The sequence below is a fragment of the Vombatus ursinus genome, unplaced genomic scaffold, assembly GCF_900497805.2.
Source record: "Vombatus ursinus unplaced genomic scaffold, bare-nosed wombat genome assembly UNPS02010548.1, whole genome shotgun sequence".
Taxonomy (NCBI): domain Eukaryota; kingdom Metazoa; phylum Chordata; class Mammalia; order Diprotodontia; family Vombatidae; genus Vombatus; species Vombatus ursinus.
Window position 1 is genome coordinate 9,687,461 of NW_020950326.1, and position 27,869 is coordinate 9,715,329.

Sequence of the window (27,869 nt, forward strand, 5' to 3'; positions counted from 1 at the left end):
ATTCCAACCATATCATAGGCCTTGCCCTTCCCTAATCTTATTTGGTATTTTACCTGCTTTTTAAGGACAGCTAAGTGGTGTAGTGGATAGAGTGCTGGGTCTGGAGTCAGGAAGACTCATCTTTGTTAGCTTAAATCTGGCCTCAGACACTTACTAGCTGTGTGAACCTGGACAAGTTACTTAATTCCTGTTTGCCTCAGTTTCCTCATCTGGAAAATGAGCTGGAGAAGGAAATGACAAATCACTTTAGTATTTTTGCCGAGAAAACTCCAAATTGGGTCACAACTGAAAAATGACTGAAAAACAACAACAACAAAACTTTTATGTCTTTACTCATACCATTCCCTGTCTTTGGAGTAGCCTTCCCAGTTTCTCTGCCTGCTGAAATCTCACTACCTTACAATAACTATTAAATATAATTTAAATGCTATTTTAAGTGCTTTCTCCTCCATGGTTTCCTCTGATTCCTCAAACCAAAAGTGATCTCTTCATTTTATGAACCTTTCTCATATGCAGTGCAGTGTACTGGAAAGAGTGTTGGATCTGGAGTTAGGAAACCTTGTTTTAGGCCCTGGCTTGCCTACTTACTATAGGTGTGATCTTGGGTGCTTTACTATTCCTATGACTCTCAGTTTCTTTATCTATAAAATGAAGGGGTTGGACTAGATACTATTTCCTTCCAGCTATTAACCTATGATCCTATTCTGCATGTCATTTGGGTATAGGTTGAATATCCCTACTGAATATCCCTATTTTAAAGTCCTCAAAGGTAGAGGATGTGTCTTAGAGACCCTTTTGTCTCCTTTAATTCCTAGGATATTGTCTTACACAAAGTAGCTGTTTAATAACTAATGGAGGGATGCTGAGGAAATAAAATTAAATGTGAATTGAGTTAACAACATACTTGGAGAATTGGAGAATATTTAATTAGCTTTTTTAGTTCTGGTTTTAGAGTTTTTTTTTTAATACAAAGCCTGGTACTTAATTGATCTAATTCATTATCCTTTGTTTAAATCAAAACAAAACTTTGTTTTCATCAAAAGTTCTCTATAAACTTAAAGCTTCTTTTTGGTTTTCATTAAGTTAGTATATAACTTCTTGTCCATAAAGTTGAGTGGAAGCAACTTCATTTTCCTTCCTTGGGATGATTATAATGAGAAGGCAGAACTACTCAATTCCTATGTTGCTATTATTTTATCTTTTAATGAATGTCATTTTCAGACTGGGAAGGACAAAACAAAAGTTGTAGTAGGAATTAAAATTCAATGTAAGTAATATGATGATATGATTCCCTAGATACGTTTGCTATGTTTAAGTCAAGAAGCTCAGATAAACTTCCTCCAAGTTTTCTGAAAGAATTGTTAGATGTGTTTGCTAAGCCACTGTTTAATACTCAAATGAGTCTGTGATCTCATGCATTTAGCAATTCCATCCAGTGACGAAGATCACAGCTCATTCATGCCTGTCCATATTGGGCTACTCTTGTTGATTGTCTCCCATAAACTCACCATAGGATGTCTATTCAATTTATTGGAAACCCTCCTTTTATCATGTGGGTATCACTGAGGACCTCAACTTTCTACCTATTATTTTTTGCCCTTTCCATGTAACCAGCCTATGTTACATTTCAATTATGTGTTTCTCTCATAATGTCCTTTATTCTTTTACTTTGAAGTTCATTATTTGTAGTTTATTGTTGTTTGCTCACACATAGCATCTGCCTCTCTGTTACCCTCTGAGGAATGCGCAAAATCAGTTCTTTAGAAAAATTATTTCATTATGTGTCTTAGAGACACATAGTACTATAGGGAGAATGTTGGAATAAAAAAATGAGACTGTTTCTGGGAGAAGTTTGGGGCATTAAAGGAGTTTTGCAATTTCTTGAAGGTTGGAATCCTACCTCATCTCTTCTCATTTAATTAATAAACAACTTACTGTTCATTTGTACTGTCTGTCCCACATTGACATATTTGTAAGCAAGTTATACAGTGTGAGCAGCAAGGTGATGCAATAGATAGAGTGCCCCTCCTGGAGTCAGGAAGACCTGAGTTCGAATCTGGTCTCATATATTTATTAGCTGTGTGACCCTGGGCAAGTCACTCAATCCTGTTTGCATCATTTTCTTCATCTGAAAAACAAGCTGGAGAAGAAAATGGCAAATCACTCCAATATCTTTGCCAAGAAAACCCGAAAGGAGTTCATGAAGAGTCAGACACAACTGAAAAACAACTGAACAACGTGGTATACACTCATCTGCATGCTATACTCTAGCCAACAAACATTTATCTTCTCTCTTTTGAGAGATTTCAGGAGATTCTACATCATTCTTGGGCTTGATGCAAATAACCCAATGTTGTATATGCAGAAGCACGTGGGGAACCTCTGTGCCGTACAAACGCTTGCTTCCTCTTGGGCTCTGCACTGTTTGTCTTTCATCACAATAGTGAATGTTGTATGTTGAATGTCTTAGTCCCTGTTTTAGTCCTTGCCAGGTGTTTGTGATAAGAACGTCACTGATTAAGGTTTTTTTTTTCCTGTTGTATCTTTTAATGAATCTTCAATAATATTTTCCTTTTTGCATGTGAGGTTTGTCCCACATATGTAGCAGGGGGATGGCACTATGCAGTTCAAAAAGAGGCAGAATAGATGTCCCTTGCCTCTTCTCCCCAACCTTCTCCAAGGGAGACTTGATTTCCTGTGAGGAGAACAAGCAGGAAGCAGAGGACAGAGGCTCAGTCACTCTCCTCTCCTCAGAGAGAAAGGGTACCAGGCTAGATTGTATCTATCTACTCCCTTAAATGTGTTACTATAAATGATGCAATTGTCAACTTCAAACTAACTTCTGATTACTCTTTCATTATTGGAGCAAGGAGGACCCCAAGCTTTATATCCAAAGCTTCACTCACTTCTCACTAAATACCAGTTCCACAGTGAACACACCACAGCAATTAGTCAAAAAACCCGTTTATCCAAATCGGTAGCAAAAACAAACAAAAAAACAGAACTCAGAAAAAAATACATTTTGTTCAGCTGTTTTTCAGTCATGTCTGACTCTTTGTGATCCCATTTGGGGTTTTGGAAAAGATTTTACAGATGAGGAAACTGAGGCAAATAGTGTTAAGTGACTTGCCCAGGGTCACACAACTAGTAAGTGTCTAAGGCCAGATTTGAACTTAGGGACATGAATCTTCCTGACTCCAGGTCTTGCACTCTTGTACCACCTTGCCTAAAGGTATACATAAGAGAATACATATCAGACAATAGAGCATGAAGGCTTTCTCCCTTGAGAGCAAGGTAATTCAGCTCAACCAAAAGAATGTCCTAGATCTCACCAAAAGGGAAGTTCCCCAAAGTCTCTGAGGTAGAAAACTGGAGATAGACATATGATAGAGACTGCCAGCTCCCCTCATATCAACTTCTTTCCAGTCTTTTCCTTCAGTAACATGAAGTAGGATTGAAATCCTCCATCTTCTCTCTCAAAGCTGGAAGCCAGAAGTGCCCCAAAGAGACTGATGAGCCTGAAGTAATTAAAAGAAAACTTGGAGAGTGAAGAGACTGAAGATACTCCAGCTTTCATGTTCTTGCCAACTCTGTCCTGCCCCTGATGCAGATTCAGGTTACTGATCTCCACTAATAAGGATAGAGTCACCTATCAACAGACTTTGAGACTAGGATTACATATGGATAGAAGATCTTTGCATTCAAATAAGTCAGTAGTTTGACTGTACATTTAGGAATGACTCATATCAGCATGAGTCTCTTCCTGTCTGCAAAAATATAATCTATTTTATTTTTATGACCCTTTTTGGTTTTTACATGTCCAGCACCTACCAATTGTTATATCTGATGATAATATTCACGATGGAGAGATATTAGGCTTCAGTGGAGTCTACAACTCTTTGGCCCCTCTCATTCCTCATTCCTGACTCATTTTCAAATATATTCTTCACTATCCCTAGCTATTCCCACTTGAACCACTGTCAGTGATCTTTAAACGATTAAAGAGAACAGCAGAATGCTTCAGGACTAGAAAAGGGCAAACATCCCAGTTTTTTAAAAAAGGACCAGGGTAGAGTACTCACACTATAGGCTAATGAGCTTTACTTTGATTCCTGGTAAAATTATTCAATGTATTATTAATGGGATGGTTTGCAAACATTTAGTAAGGGAAGTGGTAATCACTAAGTGCCAACATGGCTTCATAAGGATGAGGTCATGCTGTATTAACCTTATTTCTTTCAATAATAGGGCTACTAGACCAGTAGATCGAGAGTGCTAAATGAATGAATATGAAAATACAGCACTTATTTTGTGCCAAGCACTGTGAATACAAACAGATAAAGTGAGACACTCCCTGGTTTCAAGGAACTAACAATCTAGTGAGATAATACAAATTAATAATAATAATAATAAATAGTAATAATAGCTAGTATTTATATGGTACTCTAAGATTTATGAAGCACTTTGCAAATATTATCTCATTTGATTCCTCACATTTTAGATGAGGAAACTGGTTAAGTGACTTGACCCATAGTTACACAGCTAATAGTTGTCTGAAGCAGGATTTGAACTCAGGTCTCCTTGAGTTAACTTTGAGCACTTTCTCCATTGCATCACCTAGTTGCCATTAGAGGTCATGTATAAGATATGTTGCATGGTTTGGAAGGCCTAATGTTCCAATGGTGGTGCAGATAACAAGATCTGGTGGGTCTCTCTCTCACCAGAAGAATTTTACTGGGTGAGTCCTATCTCATTCAAAAAGGGTGAACAGCTCTGCTTCTGGAAGCCAAGATGGCAGAGTAAGAGGTGAGTCTCTCTTACCCTCCCCTATTAGCCCCTGAAAGCCCAGAAAATATCACTCCAGGAAAAACCCTGGAACAGCTGAACCAGAAGAAAGATGGGGTTCAGCAGTCCAGTAGCCCAGGTAGCTTGAGGAATTAACTGGAAAGGCCCCTCTTACCTTGGGGAAAGCGGAACAGTACAGGATGGGAGGCATCCCAGCAAGCTAGTGGAAAGCCTCACCTCTACATACCAGGAAGAGATCCTGAAGCCCAGGTGGTGGAGCAGGCAAACACCAACACCTGGATCCCTGAGTGCCTCAATGAGGGCAGAGGAACTGGTGGAAACCAGCTCAGAAAACACACCAGGTGCCTTGGCATTCTATAGCAACCAGCTCTCCCAGTGCCTCAGCAAAACTAAGGGAAGCAGTGCTCCAAGGGGCCCCAGGTTGATAAACACCCTACAACATCCATCTGAAAGGAGCTGAAGAAAGCAAAAGGAAGACAAGGCCTGAGAGAGCAAGAAATCTCTAGGAGCCACACTACCCAATCATACCCCTAGAGGTCCAGTGTTGCTGATTCCAGTCCAACACCAGGTAAGCTGCCAGAACCCTACAGCCTTTAATTGCCAACACTGGAGGCCCCAGACCACAAAGCCATCAACCAGGGCCTAGGCTCCCAACACAAGAAGCTTGGGTCAGTGCCCTCTGCTGCCCAGCAGGAGAGCCAAATCTCTTTAAAGGCCAGGAAATAAGCAAACACCATGAGCAAAAAGAAATGTAGATTCCTATTATGGGAAGAGTGAAGATCAAGGCAGAAACTCTGAAGAGGACAACATTGTCAATAAACCCACAAGTGGAACCTCAAAAGGGAATATGAACTGGTCTGAAGCCCAAAAAGTCTTCTTAGAAGAGCTGAAGAAGGATTTTAAAAGTCAAATCAGAGAGGTAGAAGAAAAAATGGGAAAACAAAGGAGAGGTATGCAAGAGAGAGTCAATACCTTGGAAAAGGAAGGACAAAAATTAACTGTAGAAAACAAGTCCTTAAAAAATACAATTGGCCAACTGGAAAAAAAGTTCACTGAAGAAAACAAGTCCCTAAAAAATACAATTGACCAACTGGAAAAAAGTACCCTAAAGAAAACAAGTCCCTAAAAAATAAAATTGGCCAAATGGGGAAGGAGGTACAAAATCAAATAGAAGAAAACAATTTGTTAAAAATTAGAATTGAACAAATGGAAGCTAATGACTATGAGAGAGCAAGAATAAATCAAACAAAAACAAAAGAATGAAAAAACAGATGAAAACATGAAATACCTTGTTGATAAAACAACTGACCTGGAAAATAGATCCAGGAGAGATAATTTAAAAATTATTGGTCTACCTGAAAATCACAATGAAAAAAAAAAAGCCTGGACAGTATCTTTCAGGAAATCATAAAGGAAAACTGCCCTGAAGTTCTAGAACCAGAGGGTAAAATCCCAAATTGAAAGCACCAAGGAATATAATAGCCAAATTCCAAAATTACCAGGTCAAAGAGAAAATACTGCAAGCAACCAGAAGGAAACAATTTAAATATCATGGAACCACAGTAGGATTCACAGGACCTTGCAGCTTCTACATTAAAAGACCATAGGGTGTGGAATATGATATTCCATAAGACAGAAGAACTTGGATTACAACCAAGGATCAACCAGCCATCAAAAATGAGCATGATCTTTCAGGGGAGGAGATGGATATTCAACGAAATAGGGGACTTCCATACCTTCCTGATAAAAAGACCAGAACTCAATAGAAAATTTGATCTTCAAGTACAAGACTCAAGGGAGACATACAAAGGTAAATGGGACAGAAAGAAACACTATGTTATTAATAAGGGCTAACTGTTTACATCCCTACAAGGGAAGATGGCACTTGTAACTCTTGACAACTGTATTGTTATTACACCATGTTAAAGGGGTATACATAAAGGGGGTGGGTATAAATTGACTTTGATGTAATGATGAAAAAAATCTAATCAAGTGGATTAAATGGATCCAAGTAAATGAATTAATCTGATCTAAGAAAATGTATTGAGAGAAAAGGAAAGGAGGAAGCAGACAAGGGTAAATTACATCATAAGGAAAGGCACAAAAACCTATTACAGCAGAAGGAAATAAGGGAGGGAGATGAACATTGTTTGAACCTTACTCTCATCAGATTTGGCTCAAGAAGGGAATAACATGATCAGTTAGGCATAGAAATCTAACATGCCCTATAGGCAGTAGGAGGGAAAAGGAAAAAGAAAAAGGAGGGGGCTAATAGAAAGGAGGTGGTACTGAGAGAGGTGGTGGTCAAAAACAAAACATTAGTGAGGAGGGAAAAGGGGAAAGGAGAAAGAAAAGCATAAACAGGAGGGGAAAAGAATGGAGAGAAAGACACAGTAATCATAATTGTGAACATGATATATGAATGTAATGGAATACTATTGTGCTATAAGAAATGATGAACAGGCAGACTTCAGATTAACCTGGAAAGACTTGTGTGATTTGATGCTGAGCGAAGTGAGCAGAACCAGGAGAATGTTGTACACAGTAACAGCCACACTGAGTGATGACTGACTTTGATAGACTTAACCTCTCTCAGCAATACAGGGATCTAAGACAGCTCCAAAAGCCTGTAATGACAGCTTTGGAACACTAGGGGGCAGTAGCAGGGCACCGGCCACGTAGGGAGTATCGGAGACAGTGGCTCTAAGATAAATTTCACTTCCTTTGAAATGTTGGCCCTACCTGAACAAATAACTTCATTTAGATCAATTATCACACCCCTGTATACACTCTCAAAGGGTTTATGATTGAAAGGTGATGACAAGTGGGAATTACAGGTCAGAGAGTTAACCTGGTTGTTCCAGGAAACACGTCCTTTCTCAAAGCCCTGAACATTCACCGATGTCAGCTATAAATAATGAACCCACTTCTTTCGCTGACTTGAAATCAGCTCTTGAGTGAAGCCCAGCAAATGACTGCTCACTTGTTTTCTAGAAAAACTTCTCATTTTGGACCTTTCCAAAACTTACATAAATGTTTAAGAGAGATTTCTAAGTTTACAAAATGTTCAACAATTTCATTGCCTGAGAGAAAGCTTGGCTTAGTGGAGAGTGGGTTTATCTTGGAGTAAGAAAGCTCTGAGTTGAAATCCTGTCTCTGAAACTAACTAGCTCTGTGACCATGGTTAAGTCTATTAACTTTTCTGAGCTTCAGGCAATCTCAAAGTCTCTAAGTTATAGATAGGTTGAGACCCAGAGAATTCCCACACCTAGGCAAACAGAGGTCATTAACATTTACGTATATATATACATACACACACACATATATACACACACACGTACATACATATACATATATACATATACACACATACACACATACATATATACACATGTGTATATATGTGTATATACACATACACATACACATATACATACATATACATACACGTATACACATATATATACATATACATATACGTATACATATACGTATGTAATTTCTTCCTGCCTGAATTGCACTGCTGTCTTGGATGCAAAAGGTGGGTTGTGTGGACTTATTCTCGACTCCTCATTCTCGCTTACCCCACATGACCAACCAGTCTTCCTCTTGATAGTTCAACCTCAATAGTCTCTATTCATATGACCGTGACTCTAGTTTAGGCTTCATTACCTCCATCTGGAATATTACTATCATCTCCAAACTGATCCCTCAGTTCTAAACCTCTCCCTTTCCAATGTATCCTCCACACAGTTGTGAAAGTAATAGTCCTACAGCCAAGATTTGATTATTCAGCTCTCTTGCTCAGTAACCACTGTGGCTCCCTTTTGCCTCTAGGATTAAAAGCAAATCCCAGTGTTTGTTATTTAAAGCCTTTCCAAACCTAGCTTCAACCAATGTTTCTTGTCTTGTAAGGCTTTATGGTCTAGTCAAACAGGACTATTGGTGTCCTCACATGTGAAATTTAATCTCCTACCTCTCTACTTTTTCATAGACTTTCCCCTTTTCTGGAATGCACTCCTTTTTTCTTTTCTGCCATGTTGAAATTTCTGTTGTTGTTCAGTTGTTTCAGTTCTGTTGGAAACTTCCTGACCCCATCAGGGGTTTTCCTGACAAAGATACTGGAGTGGTTTGCCATTGTCTTCTCTAGCTCATTTTACAGATAAGAAAACTGAGGCACAGTGAGTTGTTCAGGGTCACACAGCTAGTAAAATGTCCAAAGCCAGATGTGAACTCAGGAAGATGGGTCTTCCTGATTCCAGGCCCAGCACTCTATTCACTGTGCCAGCTAGGTGCCCTGGAATTCCCATCTACCTTTAAAACTCAGTTCAAATGTTCCCTTTTACATATGATTTTTCCTATTATGTCTAATGACTAACGTCTCACCTGAAATTGCCTTGTCTTCATGCTGCCTGTGTTTTAGATATACTTCTCTGAATGAATTTTTGTTCTTACCCTGAAAAAATGAAAGCTTTTTGATGGCAGGGACATTTCATTTTTATCCTTTTATCTCCAGTACCCACTGTAAAAGTGTGTGACAGACAGAAAGTTTTCCTCATTGATCGAAGGTACTTGCTTACCCTAATTTAGGGTCATAATAATATACTATATATTTTTTCTGCCAGCAAACAAATAAATGTTTAATAATACACTGAATGGTTTATTGATGTTGTACCATATCCTTGTCACCAAATGGATTGGTGTGTAACTTTGACAATCTTACAATGGCTCTGTGGAGTTCCTTGGTTGACAGTTACTTAATCCTTTGTTAATATAACTGCTATTGAGGCTATGCCTAAGTAATAATTAACCATCCAGATGAAACCTTAAAAATTCAGTCAGTCATCTCAATAGGTCTCACATTTTATACATTTGATGATTTATAAACTATCAGCCTGAAGTAAAGAGGGCTACCAAACTAGCAACAACAAGGTCTTTAATTGAGGCAAGGGAAAGGCAATTCAGGACACCACAGGGCATAGCACCAGGGTGCAGGAGTGCCCCAGAGTGGCAGGAGGGGCCGGTTTAAATACACTTCAACAAGGAGGAATGCTCAGGACTGGCTAGCTAAAGACTGGAGAAGATGGGGAGTAGTAAAATCTGGTCAGAAGAGCAATATCCAGATGTAACTATTTTTTTTTAAACTGGGGGAATGTGCAAAACAACAGGGTTCTGGGTTCTAGGTCTTCTTGACCTAAATCTTCTTAGAACAGCTTCAGTATTTTCTCTCAAAACTGCCACTTTCCAGAACGGACAAAATCAAGCTTAGTATCATAAGTAATTCCAAAGCCTACTTCAAGCTTAGTATCGTGAGTAATTCCAAAGCCTACTTCATGGTTTCTGGACTTTTCATCATTTTGGATTATCCATGCCAATCAATAAATCAGTCCAAAAAGTCACAGGAATCTAGGAGGCCCTGTATTATGTGGTTGTTATCATGAATCTTCTGCTATAACTGGAAGGAGAAGTCACTGGCTCTGGAGCCAGAGGACCTGGGTTCAGACACTGCCTTCAAAACTTCCTACCTCACTGGGTTTCAGTTGCTTTATCTACAAAATGGGAGAGTTGAATTATCTTTTTTTTTTGCCAATTTCAACTCTAAATCTATGATTCTGTGAGACATAGAAAGAAATATATGACAACATGTCTACGCTTTTTTTTCATTTTGTTTTGTTTTGTTTTGTTTAGTAGTTTTTCAATTGTGTCCAACTCTTTGTGACCCCTTTTGGAGTTTTCTTGGCAAAGATATTGGAGTGGTTTGCAATTTCCTTCTTCAGATTATTTTACAGATGAGTATTAAGTGACTTGCCCAGTATTACACAGTTAGTAAGCGTCTGAGGCCCGATTTGAACTCAGAAAGAAGGGTCTTTCTGATTCCAAGCCTGATACTCTATCCACTGAATCACCTAGCTGCCCATGTCTACACTGGAAGGGCTTAAAATAGATTTGGAAAGGCCTGGGTGGAAATTTAAGAGTGTAAAGTGTTTTATTAATATGTCATAATAATAATTAGCATTTCTGTAGTACTTCAAGGTTTGTAAAATCCCTTACAAGCACTATCTCCTTTTATCTTTACAATAGACTTGGGAAATAGATGCTTTTATTATCCCCCATTTTACATATGAGGAAATGAGCCAGACAGCAGTCAAATGATTTACCCCAGGTCATGGCTAGTAAGTGATTAAAGTAGAATTTGAACTCAGGACTTCCTGACTACACTTCCTGACTTCCTGACTTCCTTCCTGACAATGGGCATAATAATAGCTGGCCTTATATAGAACAGTTAAATCTGCAAAGATCTTACATATGTCATCTTCTCTGATCTCCAGGCCTATTAAGGGATTGGCCCTTATTATGGCACGCAGCATGGTATGGGAAAAGGGGACCAGCTTCAGAGTTAGAAGAGTTGGCTTCAAATCCCACCACTGATTCTTATTACTTTTTTGACCCTGAGCAAGTCAGTTAAACTCCCTGGGCCCCAGTTTCCTCATATGTGAAATAAGGGTAGGAGTCAGGATAGTCTAGTGTTCTGTCCACTGCAGAACATAGTTGTTTCCAGGCATCTTTTTTAGAATAACTAGCATTTATATAGATAGTACTTTAAGGTTTATGAAGCACTTTATATTCTTGACTCATTAGCACAAGTAATTAATGCTTGAGAGTTCAGACAAGGTAAAACAAAGCTTTCAGAAAAGACTCCACAGATAAATCTTGTTTTCCGAGAAGTGGTAAGGCATACTTCTCTCCTTTCTGGAGAGAGATGGTGGAATATGGGTAAAGAGTGAGGCATACATGGTCAGACATGGCCAACATATTTTTTCTTTTGTGTAACTCTACTTCTTTATAATAAAGTTTGAGGAGGTTCTATAGTTGTTGGGGATCACTGAGAAGCAAAATTAATGTTTAAAAAAGCAAGAATAAAATATGTATTAAAAAAGTTTCACAGAAATGAGACTGAAGATGTAAAGGAATTAATTGCATGGTGGAGAGGGGCAGGAAAGAGAGCATTTCAGGACAGAGGAAACAATATGAACAAAGTTATTGATTCAGAAATGTTTAAGATATGTTTGGGGGGCAATAAATAGATTGGTTGGACTGAAATGATTACTGGTGAGAGATCAAGATAAGGCTTTGAGTGTCATACTAAGTCATATCAATTTTGCCCAAAGGTAATGGGGAAGCATTTAATTTGAGCAGGGGAATAACATGTTGAAAGCTTAATAATTTCCTGCCTCCATTTGTTAATAACTAAGAGTTAATCATGATATCAGAGAGAAATCATGTACCCCACAGCAATACAAAGAAGTTGTTAACAGGTTTTTTGTTTGTTTGGTTTTTTTCACTGGCTTAGCAGTTAATGCTATGGCATGGCTGACATCTTTGTGTGTGTGTCAATACTGAGTGCCTTCCAGTCATTAAAACATTCCAAGACCACAATACTTAATACTAGAGGACATAGTTGAAGGCACATATTTTGAGATACAAAAGACACAGCTGATATTTGTATGACCAATTCTTGGCACAATGGGTGTTATCCTTTCAGACCATTTGCTCTTTGAGGAAAGACATTGTTTTTTCCCCTTTTATTGTATATTCAGTCTTAGCACAGTCCCCAACACATAGTAGGTACTTCATAAATGCAAGTTTGCCTACTTTCAGTTCAGTTCAGAGTGATGAAGACAAACCCTAATAGTGAAATCTCAAATATGATGCAATTGGCCTGAGTTAATGAGATGTGTCCTGGGAACTCTCCCCATTGGGATAAGGACTATGAAATTTGGATTGGTAAGTGTTGTGTATAGTTCTACAGCAACATGGTGGTTAGATTCAGAGCCTAGGTGTTTAGTCTGGGTACTTAGGACTAGACTAGGTAAGCCCTTAGTCAGATGTATTGAAGTTGTTGATACTAGGAAATTCATGTTGGAGTAGGGCTAGAGTGACTTATTAGGAGTGGAAAAGGATGAAAGGTGGGACAAGATCAAGGGTTGTTGAATGTGAAGTCAGCATATCTAGTCTCAGATCCCAGATCTCCATGTGTGTATTTGGGCAAGTTATTTAACCTTTATGAACCTTAACTTCTTCAGCAATGAAATTAGAGGGTTGGATTCCATAATTTTTATGTGATTTTAGGCCCTGCTACTTAATTACACTGTGCCTCAGTTTTCTTATCTGTAAAATTAGTGTCATGAATCCCTAAGGTTTTTTTTTCAGTTGCAAAATTATATCTTGTATTTCTCATGAATTTAGGCAAACCACATAGAGGCAGATGAAAATCACATAGAGACTGCTGGTGGAGTCAATGGAGTGTTAGTAGTCTCGAGGGGATTTGGAAAGCTGAAAGAGTGTTGGTTCTAGGGTTGGGCCAAGGTCACAAGATTCTTTGCACAAAAATGCTATCTATAGCCCACAGATGGCCCTTTATCATAGTGTTTTGTTAATCATAGAATTTGGAGCTAGAAGGGACTTCCCAGAGGTCCTGGTCCAGCCCCCTCATTTTAGAGTTAAGGATACTGATCCTAGAGATGGATATTGACTTATCCAAGGTCACAAAGAGAGCAAAGGGCAGAGCAAGGATTCAAACACATTAAAGCATAGCCTCAGTTAAATTCAAAAGCACCAAAGCATTGAACCAAAATGGAGAAGCAACTTTTAGACTTTGCCAAAGTCTGAACTTTGTCATACATTTATTAATAGCTATGAACATATACACATGAATATATGGATGGAACTCATTACCTAGATTTCATATCATTGTATTTTTTTTTTCAGTCAAAGCCTGAATGACCACTTAGCTGTCCTGTTATTGAAGGGATTCATTTTGGGGTATATGTTGGACTAGAGAGCTACTAAAATATTTTCCAATATTGGAGTTCTACAATTCTGATTTTCTTAGTTTTCATTTCTTTATTCATAAAATGGGCATAATAATGTCTGTACTATAAACCTCCTAGGGGTGGTGTGAGGAAAGACTTTTGTAAAACTTGAGAATGTAATATACATTTATGCTATTATTATTAGTTATTAATTATATAAAATAGGTGACTCTAAGGAAACTTGTGGTTAGAATATACAACTTAAAAAGATAGATTCTTAGGATTGTAAGTACTGATTCCAGCCTACTTCAGGTAGTAAGAGGGCTTTTCACATGCCAAGAACACCTGAGATGGCAGCATCCATGTGGAAGAGAGCAGGAACCTGCTTTTGGGAGAAGACATTCTGCTTCCTCTGTTACTTAGGAGTTTGTGGCCTCTTTCCATTGATGGTGAGGTTGGAATAGACAATGTCTTTAAAACTACTAAACTCTGATAATCTCTTTTTCTCTATTTTCCAGAAGAATACAGGTGGTAAAGGTCCCATTCACTCAAAACATGGGAATCATGCACTAATGGTGGTTGGGGGAAGGGTCACCTTTCTGCACTGTCTTGAGGACCTGTGGCCTCGAGAAACATACTTCGAGTTTTGGTCTGTTTTGTTTGTGCTTTTCAGTTCTAGATGCAAGACCCAGGAGCTTGACCCATGGTGACCCTGGAGCTATAATCTAGCAGGGAAGCTCTGAGAAACCAGGGTAGCAGACTTTAAGCTCAGAGGGTGCTGTATACTTGGGACTTGGTGGAACTGTACCATACAGGCACTGAGTTAAGCAGTGAATCTAATCTTTCTCTCCATTTCAGATCCTGGGAGGGATATAGAAAGTGATTCCTAGATATTGAGGAGGTTCTTTTTATATAATTGTTCTTGCTTTATCTTTGAAATAAATATTCGTGAAAGTTAGTCTGATTGTTAGGTAGTTAAATGGAAATGGTGTATTGGGGTCCCCCTAAATTTGGGGGAATACAATTCATGGGGGCTTGAGTCAATGACAAACCCCTTAATGGCACCAGGGAATCCTGGGCAGAGGGATGAAATATGCAAGGGGGGGGATTTAGAGCTAGATAGAATGGACCTCAGAAGCCATTGAGTTCACCTTCCCATCTTTGTAGATGAGGAATGTGAAACTTAGGAAGGTGAAGTGACTTACCTATAGCATAATTAAGAAGTGTCAAAGGTAGGATTTAAACCCAGGTCTTCCCTACCAGATATAAATTAAGCCTGAGTGTTCACTCCTCTCACTCTGGCAGCAATTCCACCCTGGTGCAAAGGATAGTCAGTGGTGGCTGTAACACCAGGAATATGGAGATAGGTAGAGTAAAGGAAGCAACTGGGGCCCTAGGCTAAGGTGGAGCATTGTCACTGCCTGTTCTTACCAATTTCCTAGACTCTATCCTTATGTTGTTATGGAATGTCTTCCTTTGGGAGTAGTTAACAAATAGATAGGTTGTGTCTGGGATGATTTAAATAAAATCCTTCATAGACTTAGCAGGATATTCTCACTTTAAATGCTTCCAAATACACATACACACACACACATATGAAATTTCATGTATTTCTCTCTCTATCTCTCTGCATTTTCCTGGCTAATTCTTTTTTGAATAATTTCTGCCTCTTATTCTTATGTTCCTAGATTATTTTGAATACTTGATCTAGAGTCAGTGACCCTAGAAGAATCTTCATGTTCTGTTATTAGTTAAATAGATACAACACATTTTATGATTAATAATTAGTACCTAATATTATAATGTCAAAACACCAGATTTCCATGGCTTTAAATTAGACTACAATTTACATTGTTTTTGGCCATTAACTGAGATTTTAATTCATTTGGCTATGTATGTCATCTTAAATTAAATATTAACTAATATTCATTGGTAAGATTGTTTGGATGAATCACATTTAATATTTATGTCATATGCACACATATACATTTTATGTATGCATGCACATACATTGTCCTCATATACTTTGATCATTTTATTAACAAAGCAATTTGATTTGTCTGGCACAATTTTCCCCATATAATAGTGATGTTCCTTGTTCATGTTTCTGCTGTTTGAAACATTTCTCCCTCCCTCACAACATTCTATAGAGGTAATGTGGGGGTTGGGGGAGAAAAGAAGATAATAATTTTCTCCCTTTATAGTAGCCAAAGATTAACTTTAGATTTTTTTTTGTAAGGTAAATGCCAGATTTGATTTACTCTAGTTAACTTTTAAAATGTTGAGCTTTTTAAAGACATTTCCCACGGACATCTATTTTTTCCAACATTGTTTTGCTAGCTAGACTTTTAGTGTTTTTATAACCTATGATCTCATCATGTCTGTGCATTTTTTGTTTGATGAATAATATTTTTTAGATAAAATATTACAAAGGCCATTTTAATTTGATCTTTTCATTCAGGATATTTTATAGATTACAAATTTAACTACTTTGTGCTAAAAGATTGAGATAAAAAACTTACATTAAAATCATACAATGGGCAAAGCTTCTGTTAGGTAGCAATGTGGGATGTAATCATTGATTTCTATTAGTATTAATGGAGTCAATAATATGATTTTCTCTCTTTCTTCTACTGACCCATTTGATAACTCCACATTGCTGTATTTACTTTTTTTCCCCTCAGAATATATGGATGCAATTTATATGACCTTGTCTTGCATTTATTCTTCCATTGTTGCATTTTTTTCTCTAGCTATTTGCATGTATATATTTAATCTCATCAAATAGATTGCAAGCCCTTGGAGGTCAGGGAATACATTTTCTTCTTTTATGTTCCTTAGAGTACATACTACTGTGGTTGAGATAATGCAAGTATTTGATAAATGCTCATTAAATGAACAAATCTGTCCATTGTTCTCCACTTTGAAACTTTGAAACTGGTCCAAGGTCTTTCTTGAGTCCAAACTTCCTTCATAGAATCTCAGAGTTGGAAATGACATCAGAGGTCATCCAATCTAAATCCTTGAGGACAGGAACATATCTTACACTTCCTTGTGCAAGGGGACACCCAGTGGAATGTCTTGCACATAGTAAATGTTCAATGACTATCTGTTGATCCTTTAATTGATGATTTTCAAATGATTGGTCTTTGGGGAAAAAGTCTAGATGCTTCATAGCTTACTTTAGTCTATTGCTCAGATACAGCAATTTCTGATACATTGGACAGTATTAAAGTTGACACTTTGGGAAAGAGCATGTGGACTTCCTTAGTTCAAGTGAGTTGAATTGGATGAGATCCACTTGCTTGAGAGTGGATTAAAGACATCCAAGCATTCTCCTGTATGCCTTTGAATAGGCATAGCCTTACAAAGGACATTGTAGGAGGTCATGCGTTGTTTGGGGAAAAGAAAGGCAGGGGAGGGAGAAATGTCAATATGTCCCAAATCCTTTCTAATTATATTAAAACTAATTTTAGAGGGTTATTTCTTCTTTGGTCCATTTGGGCAATCTGAAAACACACAGGGGGTTGGCTGCACAGCTGCCCTTTAATTAATTGGTCTAAGTCTTCAGAGAGCTACTTGTGCCAATTAATTAACCTGCTTGGGTTAACCTACCAGATACTCTGATTGTCGGTCTCACTTGAGCTGTGGAGATGCTGTCTCTAGAGTTGGGCCATCCCCATTCAATGGAGCATGCATATCTCTGTCTAACTATGAAGTTGGTGTGCCTCATGCTCACGCTCAGATCCTTAGGGGTTGGCAGGGAGAAAATGTGAGTTTTCATTATTGTCCATTCTATTCAGTTCCTTGACAAATAATCTCTTAGCACAACATTCTATAGAGGTAATTGAGAAATACATTGGTACAAATGATACCACCAAAAGTCTTTCATTTAAATCTTGGCTTGACCAGCACTAGATCCTTCAATGTTATTTTAGCAGTATCAAAAGACCCAGGAGTGCAAATAACTGTAATTAAAGGTTTCCAGTAACAGCCCTGTCAAGCCCTTGTGTGTATCGCCTTTGGCACATGCTTCAAAACCTAGAGTGATATTAAATAGACCATCTGTTGGTTTTCATTAGGTTTTCATTCATCAACAGCACTATTAAATATAACTGAGCATGCTAGGAAAAATCCCTGACATCTGTGCTTTCAATTGGAACATTGATCAATATTAATAACAGTGCTACTTCACCTGAATTTATTATTAATGAAAAGTTAAATATGGTATAAATATGAATGTATGCCCTACAATACTTTTAATAGTGCTTATCTAAACAAAGCAGGGAGATGTACTTGGAACCCTGAGAGTAGAAGTTGTTAATAGCAGTGATAGGAAGGTAGTTACTCATAGTGCTCTGATTCTGTCCCCTGATAGGTCCAGTAGGAGGAGGTTTTCTGTTATGACATTGCTACCTTGAGAATGCTTGCAAGGTCAGAATGATAGCATCATACAACACTTAAACTAACTCAACCCCTTCCTCCGCCCCCAAAAAAAGCAATGGAAACGAATGCTTAAATGATCATATTTCCACATAGCTAGGGTGACCTTCTAAAGATGGCTTTGCCTATGGCTCACCTTATGGGTAGGTAGAATAAACAATCACTTCTCATGATTTTGGAGAATGGAAGTGTCTGATGCCTTTAAATATCTTCTTATATTACTCAGTTAAAATTTCATCTTTGGAGACATATGAATTGTTGCAGAACAATTTGCACAATGAATACAATGGTGTCAAGGAAAACAACAATGTAAGATTTCAGAACTATGATCCATGCAATGTTTAACCATAACTTCAGTGGACTAATGGGGAAACATACCTCTTTCCTGTTGGCAAAGTGGTGGAAAGCTGTAGGTGAGAAATGAGACATGTGTGATCAACCACGGTGAATATATTGATTTATTTTGCTTCATTTTATTTTTTCATTGGGAAACAATATTCACATTTTAGAGAGAATATTAATAAAACATATTTCAACAGGCAAATAAGTGGTGCACTGGATTGAATGCTGGACCTCAAGTCAGGCATATCTGAATTCAAATTTGGCCTAAGATACTTACTAGCCATGTGACACTAGGCAAGTCATTTAACCTTTCTCTGCCTCACTTTCCTCATCTGTACAATGGAAATAGTAACAGCTCCTATCTCCAAGGGTTATTGTGAGGATCAAATAAGATAATATTTGTAAAATGCTTTAAAAAAGCATTAAAGCACTATACAGATGCTATAATGATAATGATGGCATAGAAATTTCATCAATGTGTTTTGAGAGTTGGCAGAGAAGTTTTTAACCTTAGAATTATAGAATTATTAGAGCTGTTCAAGAGATTAGTGATTAACTAGCCAAACCATTCATTTTATCAATGAGGAAACTGAGGTCCAGAGAAATTAAGCTTAGTTTCATACAGATAATAAATGGCAGAGCTAGGATTTGAACCTAAATCCTTTGACTCTGCATTTATTATTGAATTTTCCATTATGACACACTGCTTCCATAAAGGCTTCGCTCAGTGGTTCAGCTGGATAGAGAAATGACCTTGAACTCTCTAAGGATTTGCTGGAGTGCAAACGCTACCAGTCTGTGTCATGCTGAAAAAGCTTCTAGTACAGTCCTTGCCACCTGTCTGCTTTTGGAGAACTAGCCTAGTTAAAGTGCAAAAGGCTCACCACCAGTAAAGTTCCCACTAGGTGAGAGCATTTTTCCTTAGCCACTCATGAAACAAAGAAAGACATAAAATGGTCCACTGCTTCTGCAGTGAAGGTGCAGTAGAGTGATTTTGAAAAGGGAGGGGACAGAGGGTACTGTCAATCACATGCATTGGGGAGAAAACAATGAATGTAAAGTTTGCTAATGGCATTCTCAAAGTAAGAACTTTGCTCAGTGCCCATCAAGTAGATATACTACTTAAAAATAGAGTTTAATAAATTTTTTATCTTATTAATATTTTATTTTTATATTACAAACATTGGCTGATTACTTTCACTCCATAAGAGGTATCTTATAAAAATGGAAAAAAAATTAACTAAAATTAATAATACCTTATCTAAAAGTACCTGCAACATTCAAGATCTATAGCATTTCTCATTATTCCTCAGAAAAATATGCGTGATCAAGCAAAGCAAATTCTCTCATTGTCATTATCCAAAAAAAGCCTCATTCTGTATTCTAATTCCATCACCTTTTTATCATGGATAGCATATTTCATCACCGATACACTGAAATCATGACTTGCCATTGTACTGATCATAGTTCTCACAGTACTCAAAGTTCCCTGGTTTAAAGTGTTATTATTGTATAAATTGCATTTCTCATTCTGCTTGCTTCAATCTGTGTCAGTTCATACAAGTCTCTTCATGTCTTTTTGAAATCATCTACTTCTTTATTTCTTATAGTGTAATAGTATTCCATCACATTCATATACCACAACTTATTCAGCCATTTTTCAAGTCATGTGAATCTCCTTAGTTTCTAGGTGTTTGTTTTTTTTTTTTTTTTTTTGCCACGAGTTCTTATAAAAATGTTTGTACGCATGGCACCTTTTGTTTTTCCTTTGATTTTTTTTTTGAGGGGTATATGTCTAGCAGTCATAAAGTTGGTCAAAGGGCATGAAATGTTTAGAAACTCTCTGTGAAGAACCCTAAATTGCTTTCCAGAATGGTTAAACCCATTTACTAGTCAAACAACAGTGCATCAGTGTATTTTTCCCATAGCTCCTTCAACATTTATCATTTTCCATTTTTGTCATCTTTGACACTCTGATAGGAGTGAGAAGGAATCTTAGAATTGTTTTAATTTGCATTTTTCTAACTAGTAGTAATAATTTGGAAATTTTTCTATATCTATTATATCTATAATTATATCTATAGCTTGGATTTCTTTCCTTTCAAAGTTGTTCTTTTTGAACATTGTTATATTGTTATTGTATGAATTCTTTTCATGATTCTATTCACTTTATTCTTCAGTTTATAAAAGTCTTCAAAATTGTCATTTTTATGATATTAATGGTATAGTATAAATTATTCTTCTAGTTTTGCTCATTTCTCTCTGCTTCATTTAATGTGTCTTTCCATGTCTTTGTGAAACCATCTATCTCCTCATTTCTTATAGCCCAATAATTACTGGGCTCTATAAATGAAACCATACAGTTTTGGCTGAGTTGTTTTTCCATGTTATACAGATTTTGCAAGATTGGAGGTTGGAATTTGGAGGTTGGAAAAGGAGTTTCTGGAAATAATCATGGGCAGAATACAAAGCAATCAATGAAACTACTTTTAAAATAAGAAAAAAATGAAACTTCAAGAAAAAGAAAGTCACAGGTAAATGGAAGAATCCCCTTTTGAAAATCAGAGAAAAGAGTTGATAGAATTGGTTTTATTTTCTGTCCAAAGGCACTAAGTATCATTTCATTTGGATATTTGTTTAATTTGCATTGCATGACTCATGGTTAAGTACTATCAAAAAGACAACTGTGAAACAATGGCACTTGGTGTATTAGCTTCTGTGTAGAAGATCATGAGGTAGAGAAATTCTACAATGAAGTCATTGAGACCATCTTCATTAAATCAGTACATGCTTTATCTCCAATGTAAATGTGGACATGGAGGAGCACAATGGGAATCTTTTTTTGGAAAATATTGTTTAAACAGAATAAATTGGAGAGATCAAAAGACTTGTAGACTATATGGAAGTCTCATGCCTATATATAATAAAATTTATTTTTTGGAAAAGTCTTTTGGCACCAGGCATGTAAAATAATAATATAAAAAATAAAATCAAATTTATTTATTGGACAGGAAGGTAGATTATTAATCTGGGATTTAATCCCAAATCAGACTTGTCTCTGTAGAGTAAAACCACTAACTTATAAAAGCAAGGTTAAAAAACAAAGCTAGAAGAAAAAAGTTAAAATAACAAAAAAAAAAATACATGGTGTACATTAAAACAGCTAGAACCTGTCCTAGCTAAACAACTTGTCGATGCCACCAAACTGAAAATTGTTGGAGCAACAGATATTAAGATTGATTATACTCATATCTTAAAGAAGCTTAACCAATGTAAATCATTTGACTTAACTAGGAGGAAAAAAAAGCCCAGAAATCACTTCAACCAATACATATTTTATCTTCTTACCACACAGAGATACCCACTAACAGCAATGTACATTTATTTTAATATACATTCACTTGTAATTTTTTTTTGGCTAGGCAATTGGGGTTAAGTGACTTTCCCAGGGTCATACAGCTAGTAAGTGTCAATATCAAGTGTCTGGTCTGAGAAGGGATTTGAACTCAGGTCCTCCTGATTCTAGGGTTGGTGCTCTATCCACTGCACCACCTAGCTGCCCTTACTTGTAAATTCTTAAAGAACAGGATAATTAAACATTATGAGCACTATTGCCTCACAAAAGAACAATATGTATTGGAGGGAAAACAAATTGAGAGAAAACTTGACTAGACCCTCAACTATGAAAACTCAACCCAGTGGTATATAAAAATGAATTGAGGAGAAAGACAGTAAAGAAATGAAAAACCTAAAGATCTGTAATTTTTTTTTAGAATGACAAACTCTTTTTTACTATATATGAAAGTGGAGATGCTAACATCACAGATGTGATATTTTGTTTGAAGAAGTAGAAAAGGCACTGAAGAAAACAAGAAAGGAATTTTGAGGACCTTGAGGGATGATTCTCAAGGTTTATAAAAGAAGGTAAGATACCAAAAGCATGGGAAAAAATTTGGACCTAATTATAAAAGTGAATATTAATAACTACTGACCTACATAATCTACCTTCTCAACAGTATAAAATTTTAGTGAAAATAATTTTCTCATACATTTAAGGCATATTTGATGATTATATGAAATGGGAACAGTCCAACATGTGAAAATGATATTCTACAGTAGACCATGAATTCATAGTTGCAAAATCGGCTGAAAGGTACAGGTGATCTTGGGCAAGTCTAATTCATTTAACTTCTGCAGGCCTCATTTTACTTGCCTGTAAAAACGATTAGGCTAGATAGTCTGAGATTCCTTCCAGCTCTGGATTTAACATCCTATGATCTCTTGCGAGAGGAGATTAGGACTGAATGAAGAACTTGGAGGAAGAAGGACAATGCCAGAGCCTATAAAGGTTAAGTTAACTTAACTGCAGAGTTTTATCATGCCACATTCTTTTGCTTTCCTAACTTAAAAAAAGTTTCATTGATTTCAATCAGTCAGTAAGCAATTATTAAGCACATATTATGTCCCAAGCACTGTTTAAGGACAGGGGATACCAAAGAAAAGCAAATAAAACAGAACAAAACACACCATACACACACACACACACACACACACACACACACACAACCAACAACAACAAAAAAAAGACAAAAATAATACCTTCTCTGGAGGAGCTAACAATTGAATGGGAAAGACAATATGCAAAGAACTCTGTACAAACAAGAAATATACAGGGTAAATTGGAGATAATCTCCAAGGGAAGGCACTAAGATCAAGGAGGACTGGGAAAGATTTCTTTGCAGAAGCTGGGACTTTAACTGAGATTTGAAAAAAAATCCAGGGAGGCCAAGAGGTAGAGATGAGGAAGGAGTGAGCTCCAGGCATTGGGGACAGCCAACAAAAATGCACTGAACTGCAATATAGAGTGTCTTGTGGGGGAATCAGCAAGGAGGACAATGTCACTTCATCCCAGAGTATAAGGAGAGGAGTAAGGTTTACGAATACTAGAAATGAAGGAAGAAGTGAGGTTATAAAAGTCTTTAAAAGTCAGAGGATTTTATATTTGGTCCTAGAGGTAATGAAGATCCACTGGAATTTATTGAATAGGTAAGTGACATGATCAGGCCTGTGCTTAAGGAAGATCAATTTGACAGCTAAGTAGAGGATGGACTACAATGGGGAAAGACTTAAGGAAGAGAGACCAACTAGTATATTGTTTCAATAGTCTAGGTAAGAGGAAATGAGGTTTTGTTGTACTAGGGTGTGGTGATGTCATAGAAGAGAAGGGGAATATACAAGACATGTTGTGAAGGAAGAAGTAATAGTATTTAGCAACAGTTAAATATGGGGCATGAAAATTAGGAATCAAGAATGATGTTTGAGGGGTGGAGCAAAGATGTGGAGTAAAAGCAGTGACTTGCTTGAGCTCTCTCCCAAACCCCTTCAAATACCTGTAAAAAATGGCTCTAAACAAATTCTAGAGCAGCAGAACCCACAAAAAGACAGAGAGAAACAAATTTCCAGCCCAAGACAACCTGGATGGTTGATTGGAAAAGTCTGTTGCATCAGGGTAGGAGAGGATCACAGTTTAGCATAGGCCCTGCAGGCAAAGACCAGGCCTCAGCAAACCTGGAGCAGCCCTCAGGGGACTGAATCACAGGCAGCTGTGGTGGTTTCGTTTCCAGACTTCTCCATCCACAAATGCCAAAGACAACTTAGAAGGTCAGTAGGACCTTCACTTCTCCCTGTTGGACCATGGTGAGAGAGAAGCTTGGTCCCAGCCCCAGTCCCAGCATAGTGCTGGGTGGCTGCTTCCAGAGCATCTGGTCCACAGACTGAGAGGGGATCAAACAGCTGGTCAGAGGGGGATTGCTGGGATCTCTTTGCTGGTGTTGAGGCATGATTCTCTGGCTTTGCCTCTTCTTAGATCTGGGTGGTAGTTCTGGGGCAAGGAGGAGCACTGGCATGGTGGAGATTGTGGTGGTGGTGGAAAGGAAATCCTCCTCACAGTTCCAAGGCTTTTGGTCACTCATAGACCAAAGCATAGGCCAGGAAAAGAGTAAACACCTCACCCTATATCATATCACCTTGGAAGAACTGAAAACTTACAGGTCCCTAGAAGTATCTCTGAAAACAGCTGCACAAAACCCCCAAAGCGTGGGACAGTACATTCTCCATACTGGAAGCAGACCCCTACCTTAACAAAGAGTTTAAAACTCAAGTAATTGGCTGGGATCATGAGGAGACTGCAAAAAAAAAATTAGACCATAGAATCTTTCTTAGGTAACAAAGATCAAAATATACAACCAGAAGAAGACAATAAAGTCAAAGTTCCTACATCCAAAGCCTCCAAGAAAAATATGAATCAGTCCCAGGCCATGGAAGAGCTCAAAAAGGCTTTTAAGAAGCAAGTAAGAGAAGTGGAGGAAAAACTGTGAAGAGAAATGAGAGTGATGCAAGAAAATTATGAAAAACTAGTCAACAGCTTGCTAAAGGAGACCCCCCAAAATACTAAGAAAATAATACCTTAAAAATAGCCTAACGCAAATGGCAAAAGAGGTCCAAAAAGCCAATGAGGAGAAGAATGCCCTAAAAAGTAGAATTGGTCAAATGGAAAAGGAAGTCCAAAAGCTCACTGAAGAAAATGCTACCTTAAAAATTAGAATGGAGCAAATGGAAGCTAGTGACTTTATGAGAAATCAAGACATTGTAAAATAAAACCAAAAGAATAAAATAAAAAAAGAAGACGATGTGAAATATCTCATTGGAAAAACAACTGACCTGGCAAAGAGATCCAGGAGAGAGAATTTAAAAATTATTGGACTATCTGAAAGCCATGATAAAAAAAAAAGAGCTTAGACATCATCTTTCAAGAAATTATCAAGGAAAACTGCCTGGATATTCAAGAACCAACAGAAATAGAAAGAATCCACAGACCACCTCCTGAAAGAGATCCCCAAAGAAAACTCCTAGGTATATTGTAGCCAAATATAGAGTTCCTAGGTCAAGGAGAAAATATTGCAAGCAGCCAGAAAGAAACAATTCAAGTATTGTGGAAACACAATCAGGATAACACAGGATTCAGCAGCTTCTACATTAAGGGACCACAGAGCTTGTAAGGGCAAAGGAGGGCAAAGGAAATAGTATTACAGCCAAGAATCACCTACCCAGCAAAACTGAGTATAATCCTTCAGTTGAGAAAATCAACATTCAGTAAAATAAAGGACTTTCAAACATTCTTGATGAAAAGACCAGAGCTGAATATAAAATTTGACTTTCAAATACAAGACTCAAGGGAAATATGAAGAGTTAAACAGGAAAGAGATATCATAAGGGACTTATTAAGGTTGAACTGTTTACATTCCTTCATGGAAAGATGATATTTGTAACTCATGAGACCTTTGTCAGTATTAAGGTAGTTGGAAGGAAAAAAAAATTATCTATGTAGATAGATTGATAGATAGGGGACACAGGGTGAGTTGAAGATGAATGGGTGATATCTGAAGAATAAAATTAAGGGGTGAGAGAGGATTATACTGGGAGAAGGAGAAAGGGAGAGGTAGAATGGGGCAAATTATCTCACACAAAACAGACAAGAAAAAGCTTTTACAGTGGAGGGGAAGTGGGGAAGGTGAGAGAGAATGAGTGAATCTTATTCTCATTGGATTTAGCTTAAGGAGGGAATATCTTACACACTCAATTGGTTATGGAAAGTTATCTTACCCTACAGGAAAAAAGGGGGGAAGGGGATAAGAGATAGGGGGATGATAGTAGGGAGAAGAAATTGGAGGGTGTAATCAGAAGCAAATACTTTTGAGGAGGGACAGGGTCAAAAGTGAGAACAGAATAAATGGGGGTGGGATAGGATGAAAGGAAATATAGTTAGTTTTTCACAACATGATTACTATGGAAGTGTTTTGCATGACTACACATGTATAACTTCTATGGAGGTGCTTGCCTTCTCAGTGAGGATGAGTGGGGAGGGAAGGAGGTAGATAATTTGGAACCTGAAGTTTTAAAAACAAATGTCAAAAATGGTTTTTACGTGTAGCTGGCAAATAAGATAAACAGGCAATGGGGTATAGAAATCTATCCTGCCCTACAGGAAAATAGAAGGGCAAAGGGATAAGAGAAGTGATGGAGATGATAGAAGGGAGTGCAGATTAGGGGAAGACCTATTCAGAATTCACACAGTCTTGGGGTAGGGGGACCAGCAAGATGGGGAGAAAATTTGGAACTCAAAATCTTGTGGAAATGAATATTGAAAACTGAAAGTAAATAAATAATTAAAAAAGAATGATCACTTTTGTTTTCAAACCATAGTCATTTCCTGGATATATACTGTTGTCCCCACTGTATTCAGTAAGCTTTCCACTGTAACAAAGTTACATATATAACAGTTACCTTAGAAATCTATTTAGCTAAGTCAGTAGCAAAACATTAGTCAGAGAAAGTATACATACATGAAGGTAACAGTTAACCAAATGTTTGGCAACATATGCAACCAAACATGATCAAGGTGTCCTACCTTTGGTTCTAAATGTAGTAACAAGTCAGTGATCATCATAGATGTTAATTTTGTTGAAATTTAATGGGTATGAAAAGATTTTAATACTCCTATTTAAATATGTTATTCATTTTAAGGACCCAATAATGAGGGTAATTCATGAGACTAACCAACAGAGTACTAGTAAATGTTTAATAAATGTTTCTGGAAAAAAAAATTGCTCAGGACACACTCTTAAGTTTAATCTGCATCTTTAACATTTTTTCTTTCACTTTCTTAAGTCTAGACAACCAACAAAGCAATAAATCAAGGACTGATTTGTAGAAATTGCCTATTTCAGAGGGGTAAATGCTCACACTGAAAATAAAAAAAATGGCTTTCAAAAGCTTGTATGAACTAACTAAGTAGCAAAATACAAGTCAGACAAAGTATACATAGGAGAATATATATTATTTAGGGTAGCAAACTAGGGATAGAGACATGATGGAGACTGCCAGCTCTTCTCATGTCTGTTTCTTCCCAGAGTATTTTCTTTCAGCAATATGAAGTGGGATTGACATTGTTCATATCTCTCAGAAGGTGGAAGTGAGGTGAGGCTGAAACAAATGCAGAACCCAGAGCAACTCAAGTACCTCAAGGAAAGGTCAAAAAAGAAGTCAAGAGATGCATAGAAGACTCCAACTGTCTTCTCCCACTGTCACCAACTCTTCCATGCCCCTGACATGTGCAAGGAATGAATCTCTACAAATAAGGAGAAAGTCCTATTCTAATGGGCTTTGGGACTCAGGTTACACATTATTTCTGCTAGGCTCTGTCCCAGAAATGAAGAGAATGAATTCAGGGCTATGACTTGATTCTGATCTAAAATTGTCTTATGCAGAGACTTCCCACAACAAAACTGTGAAATATGTGATGCTTTCCTTCAGAGTTTCCCTTTTTTTTTTATTTGTGACCCTCTTCCTTGCTGGCCTTTGTGCCCTTATCGGATTCCCTGTCTTCATTGTCCAGGTTCTTCTTCA